Raw genomic sequence first — 7,084 nt, 5'->3', positions numbered from 1 at the left:
CCAAAGTCCATTGAAGTCAATGTGAATCGTTGCACTGACTTCAAGCTGCTCAATTGTTATTCTTTTGGAAACCAGTCCGGGAAGATTCTTCAGAGATCTGTAGTAAAACAGTATTATCATTGTTTTCTATTGTCAGTCTGTGCAAAGGTCCAGCAGGGTTAGTGGGTTTGGTAAATGTTCTCATTAGCTGAGTCTGAAGTAACTGTCAACCATTTTGAGTGACAGCCCAGAACCCTGGGATGTGTGTGTGTGTGTGTTGGGTGTTTGTCAGCATTAATGCCAAATGTTCAACAAAATCGTGAGTAATAACTTTGATGAAAGGAGCTCTGATATACAAACACATAGTAGCTTCATAGTAGCTGGTGTAAGAATAGGCTATTGAGAATTGCAATGAACTGAGATATATTTACATTCAGAAACCTTGCAAAGCTGTTCAGACATGGAGAGGTTCCCATTGACTTTGCTGGGCTCTGGGTTGGATTGACCCTAGCTGGTTTGCACTGCTCTGACCACACAAAGCAGCTGCAAACCTGGCTTTGCTGTCTGCATCAGCAGGATTTATGGCTGTTTTCATTACAGGAGTGGTGCAAAGCAGCTGGAACACATAGTGAATCTGGCTCATTGTTTGCACTCATCTTGTTGCCACTTCAGTGAAGTATTTTTATTTGTTTTAAAAGAATTTGTTCATGAGTGTCTTTGTTCATTTACAGCATGTCACAAGCAAACAATTAAAATGCTGCTTTGTCTGGACACGGTACAATGGGGAACATTTGTTTTAAGATAAACCTTGCACCAAAAGGTGAAGAATGAAGTGCCTAGGTTTGTTTGAATCAGGAACTTACCTGAATCTGGGGAATGTCATTATTCCTCATGTCACTTTTAATTTGTAATGATCAGATTTGTTTGCTCAACAATGAACTGTGCACCAAAGCAGAAAGTCATTTTCCTGTGGGTATGTCTGTAAAGCTCAGACCTGGTGTACACTTGACTAGTGGAAAAGCAGCTGCCCTAACATTATTTTTGTTTCAGCTCTGGGGGAACTGAAATATGTTCTGAAGACTTAGTTATATTTTTTCAGGTTTTTGGTTACCCTGCTGACACAGGAAACTGTGAATAGGTATATTTATCAGCTTTTACAGTAAATGCCATCTTCCCCCTTTCACCCCAGCCCCCAGAAAACCCCCAAAAGTTTGGGGTCAGATGGTGCCACTCTTACTCAAGTTGATTATTAACCTACTTTGCAAGTGGACCCACTGAAATCAATGCACTTACTCAAAGAATAAGGTACTCTCCTACTCCCGAGGTGAAATCCTGGTTAAATTGAAATCCATGACACTCCCACTGACTTCAGTGGAGCCAGGATTTCACCCAGCATGAATAGTGGTAGCAGAGTCTAGCCTGTAATTAAAATTCATTAAAGTACAAAATAAATCATTTCATATGTAAATGAACTATATAAAACAAAAAGTGCTATTATAATTCTCTTAATTTCAAATATATTGTTTAATATTCAGATCATTCTTCAGGTTATAGCTACCGACTCCTCAGTTGACAGGGGCCAGGAGCGTCTTCTTTGTTAGAGTCAGGTTCTGATCCTTAAGTGGGAATCTAGGCACTTTCATGAGTACTAAGAATAATGAATCCGTACTAACAGAAAATTACAGTCTGAGTCTCTTCTCAGTTATGCCAATCGAAATCAGGGAGTGGTTGCATTTACTCCGCTATTAAATTGATGTAAATGAGATCAGAATCTGGTACTTAGTCTCCAGTTAAGAATGAAGAGAACATTTTATACACATGTTTATAGTCATGTCTGGTAACACCATATTTGTAAGGGCCTTTCAGCATTCCATGATTAAGTGGTTCAAAACTAGGCAATTAATATTCAGACTGAAATGCAACAGTTGGATTAGATTTCCTTTAAAAAAAAGGTAAGACATTAATAATGCACAGGAGGGTAAAAGAAGAGACATGAGTAAGGCTTGAATATGTTTCTGTAACAAGCTTAGATATTTAAAAAAATATTGCTTGGCATTAACTTCCAATGCCTTTATTTAGGTAGCTTTACAAAAGCTAAACAATTGAAAAAATTGCTACATATTGAAATTTAAAAGCACCTGCCATGGATCCATAATATGCATTACCTTGTTGTCGAGCTTTGCAAGATTTGTTACTGTACAGAGGATCCATTCAAGTCAGTGCAGCTACAGAAATTTTCACCAGCTGGAATCTGGGCTTTTCTGATTCTCCTTAGGACTAACAGGGGAAATACAGTTAAATTTATTAGAGGCAGCAGATTTTTAGCAGGTGGAAATTGGTATAATGCCTTTGAATTCAATGAAGCTTCAGAACTTGAGCTGAGAATCTGACCCTGGACCCAAACCCACAGAGTGGACCGCATATTTATTCACAACATGCTCTCCAAAGGAAGCAAAGGGTTAAGAGAAATATAAATTAAAATATGTTATTTATTTTGGATAAGCAAAAATATAACTATATTTTAACGGGGTTTATGATGTGATATTATCTTTTAAGGGATGTCAGACCGTAGAGCAAATCAGGTTTTCCCCATCTATTGTTTCTTTTATTTGCAAGCAATTAATAGCTAGACACTCTTGATACAACTATCCAATTACAGCAATTTTCAAGAAAGTAAATCGTGCATTGGTTCACTAGTACACCCAAGGGTGGGATCCACTAATGTAGTTTTCTGGATGAGGATCTACACAAGGCTTATACATTACTTAAGTTCCCATTTAAACCTTATTTTCAGGGTTTAAGTAGTACAGAGATTTCTTCCTGGCCCTCTAGATGGGGAGAACTTCATCTACAATGAATATCTCAGCATCACCTTGATGATCTCAATGTGTGTGTGGGGGGGGGGGGAGGAAATGTATTAAAAATATTTAAAACGTCTGTAACCGCTGAACCATTTTAATGTCTTAAAAACATAAGAATGATGAATAGCCTACGTAGACATTGACTCTGCTGGTTTAGAGTAGATCTATATTTTAAAATTCTCTAGCACACACACAAATGAATTAAAATATCCAAATATTATATCCATTTGTATATAGAAGAGATGAACAGAAGTATAATGAACATTTGTTTTATCATATGAAGAATTTGTTATATCTCTAAATAAATGATCTCTAAGTTTAATTATATTTTAAATTCAATATTTGATATGGTTTCAAGAAATATTTAGTTATACTTAATAAATAGAAGGGCCAGCCCGGTACTTTAGAAATGGGAATTTATCAGCTGGTATATTTACAAATCAAAGTTCAGTGAAAGTACGGCAGCTAAAGTGTTGATATCAATGGTTTTATAATGATCAGAGCTTTCTGAGCTTTGGTACACCACAGCCTCCTTCTGTCATTAATTGCCCCGGATACTTCATGTAAGATAAGGCTCAATAATATCACCTACTGAAGTATTGTACTTCCCTCCGACTCAAAATGTCACAAGACTTTTATGATATGCATTTTAGCTGGCTGCCAGCTTTGCTTTTCAAAGTGGATCTTAGCAGTTTTTTTGGCTTAAGCCCTGGGATCTGTCACTATGATAACTGGCCGCAAAGCAAGAAAAATCAAAGGAGTGTATTGAGAAGTGGGAATGTTCAAAAGAAAAACACAGTTAAAGTAAATGAATTGTGGAAGCAGTTAGCTGCCATATCTCACACTCCTGCTAACCAATTTTTAAACCCCCTGGGACGGCAATACGCAAAACTTGATTTAGAACTGAATGTGGGCCCGATGCAGGATAGCCCTTAAGTATATGCTTCAGCTGAAGAATTTGTTTAAATGTGTTTCTGAATTGGGATGCTTTCCTGAATTGAGGCCTGTGCTTGCAGTGTACATGCAGCAATAGGTACAACATATTCCTATTCTATATTTTGGCTATATCTATATATAGATCTATATAGGCTATATGTGTATATTAGATATATAAGAGGAATGTTATTGTATATCCAATAGATAGATATAGATTATGTAGATATAAATTAGATATATAATAGGATACTAGTAGCTAAAAGCCATCTAATTTGTAAAGTCATGGATGTAAAAAGCTGAAAACGGCTGCAAACTTAAGAATTTGCAAAATCACAGTGATGACTGAACCTGGTGATATTCTAAATTAAAAGAGACCTCAACCATACTTGTAGTTATTTCCATCACTTCACACTCTCAACAGACATTCTAGGTTCAGAGTGATTTGCGGGGATATGGTGCAGATGGTTGCGTTGTGCTGGGAGAGTTCTGTGGATTTGTGCAGGTGGCGAATGAGGGGTGTGTGCTGCGGTGAGGGGCCATGTGGGTTTGGGGATATTGTGTGTGTTGGTTGTGCGGTTATGTGTCTGGTTGTGTTGATTTGTGTCTGGGGGGGTTGTGCTGAAAAGATTTGTGTTGATTTGTGCGAACAACTGCTGAGCGCATGGGCAAGACAGTTAGGCCAAATAATGCGCCATCTGTGCAGTCTCCTTCATACAGTCAATGAAATTGTGCATGTAAATTAGCTCCAGAGTGAGAGTAGTGATTGCTTGTGTTCATTCTGTTATTACAGTGACTTGAGGCTCTTGGTATGGCATAGATACATGCCTTCCTATAGCTGTACACCACATGGGTATAATTCATAAAGTCAAAATGGCGGAAAACTTAAAAAGTGGAAAGAAACAGACTGTGAAACCCAGGGATGATCCAACCTGGTGATATTCTAAACAAAAAGAGCTCTTTACCATGCTTGCAGCTGTTTCCATTGCTTCACACTGACTCAACAGATGTTCTAGGCCAGGGGTTCTCAAACTTCATGGCACCGTGACCCCCTCCTGACAACAAAAATGACTACTTTACCCCAGGAGGGGGGACTGAAGCCTGAGCTTCTGCCCTGGGCGAGGCGCATGTAACCTTAGACCCCCTGCCCAGGGCTGAAGCTTTGGCCCTGGGTGGTGGGGCTTGGGCTTCGGCTTCGGCCATGGTCCCCAGCAAGTCTAACGTCAGCCTTGGCGACCCCATTAAAACGAGGTCACGACCCACTTTTGGGTCCTGACCCACAGTTTGAGAACCCCTGTTCTAGACTTCAGAATGACACAGAGTGACATTCCTGGAATCATATAGACTATGCCTATTATATATGTTCATAGATTCATGGATTCTAAGGCCAGAAAGGACCATTATGATCCTCTGACCTCCTATATAACATAGGCCATAGAACTTCCCCAGAATAATTCCATATCTTTCAGAAAAACATCCAATCTTGATCTAAAAAGTTGTCAGTCATGGAGAATATACCACAACCCTAGGCAAATTGTTCCAATGGTTAATTATTCTCACCATTAAAAATTTACACCTTTTATTTCCAATCTAAATTTGTCTAGCTTCAGCTTCCAGCCATTGGATCGTGTTATACCAGGGGTCTCAACCTCAAATGACCACGAGGGCCACATGAGGACTAGTACACTGGCCCAAGGGCCGCATCACTGACTCCCCCCCCACCTTGCCCCAGCCCTGGCCCCACCCCCACTCCACCCCTTCCATGAAGCCCCGCCCCGCCCCACCTCTTCCCTGCCCCCATTCCAATCCCTTCACCGAAATCCCCACCCCAACTCCGCCCCCTCCCTGCCCGCAGGGGACTGGGGTGCAGGAGGGGTGTGGGGTTCGTCAGGGGGCTCAGGGCAGGGGGTCGGGGTGCGGGGTGCAGCAAGGGGCTCAAGGCAGGGGGTTGGGGTGCAGGAAGGGTGCAGGGTTTGTCAGGGGGCTCAGGGCAGGGGGTCAGGGTGCGGGGTGCAGGAGGGATGTGGGGTGCAGCAGGGGGTTGGGGTGTGGGATGCAGCAGGGGGTTCAGCTGCAGGAGGGTTTGGGGGGCACACTGGGGGAATGGGGAACCGCGGCCAATGGGAGCTTCGGGGGAGGTACCTGGAGGCGTGGCCAGGGCAACACACAGACCCCTGTGCCCCCCCTCCCCCAGGTCCTGGCCGCTTCCCGGAGCGGTGCAGGGGCAGGGCAGGCAGGCAGGGATCCTGCCCTGCCCCCAGTGTGCGCCGGGCTGGAGCCGCTCTAGGTAAACGCTGGGGGGGACGGGGGGGTCGCGGGGAGCTGGCGGGCCGCAGAAAATAACCCCGCGGGCCGTGTGTTTGAGACCCCTGTGTTATATCTTTCTCTGGTACATTAAAGAGCCCATTATTAAATACTTGTTCCCCATGTGGGTACTTTGTAATCAAGTCACCCTTAACCTTCTCTTTGTTAAACCATAGATCTCCTTGAGTCTATCACTATAGAGCAGGTTTTCTTATCTTTTAATCATTCTCGTGGCTCTTCTCTGAGCTTTCTCCAGTTTCTCATGCTTCTTCAATTTTGGGCACCAGAACAGGACATAGCATTCCAGCGGCAGTCGCACCAAGTGCCAAATACAGAGGTAAAATAACCTTTTTACTCTTGTTCGAGATTCCTCTGTTTATGCATCCCAGGATCTCATTATCCCTTTTGGCCACAGTCTTACAGTGGGAGATCCTGTTCAGTGGTTATCCACCATGATCCCCAAATCTTTTTCAGAGTTGAACACAGTGGGCCTGATTCCTCTCTTGCACTTTCTCTGAAATAGCTCCCTTGCAGTCTGTGGGATTAAACCTGGGTAAAAATGATGCTAGTGAGAGGAGCAGCAGGCCCAGTAAAATAAACCATTTTTTCCATGCTACACCCACCAGGTACCTGAAGAAACCAATATTCCAGACCTAGGGATTATGAGACAAGTAGATTATAGTTAAGGGCCTGGTCCAAAGCTCATTGAAGTGAAATGAATTACATGAGATTGATAGATCATTTTATGAATTCCAGCTTTTTGTTACTTCCCATTCCATTCCTGTGTTTGTATTTTATCTACTAAGACTGTAAACTCTTCAGGGCTGGGGCCTTGTCTTCAGACCTGTCTGTAAAATGCCTAGAACTCTGTTGATACTTTTTGATTGTTTATAGTGTGTGCCTATATACATGAAAAAGAAATAGTGTCAGAGTCCTGCTAATATCCATGCCCTTAATGAACACAGCATAATTCTGCAACAGTTGTTGATATTTAAGGTAGGGCATAT

Source organism: Natator depressus, chromosome 22, assembly GCF_965152275.1.
Source record: "Natator depressus isolate rNatDep1 chromosome 22, rNatDep2.hap1, whole genome shotgun sequence".
In the NCBI taxonomy this organism is placed as follows: Eukaryota; Metazoa; Chordata; order Testudines; family Cheloniidae; genus Natator; species Natator depressus.
This window is presented reverse-complemented; position numbering follows the sequence as displayed.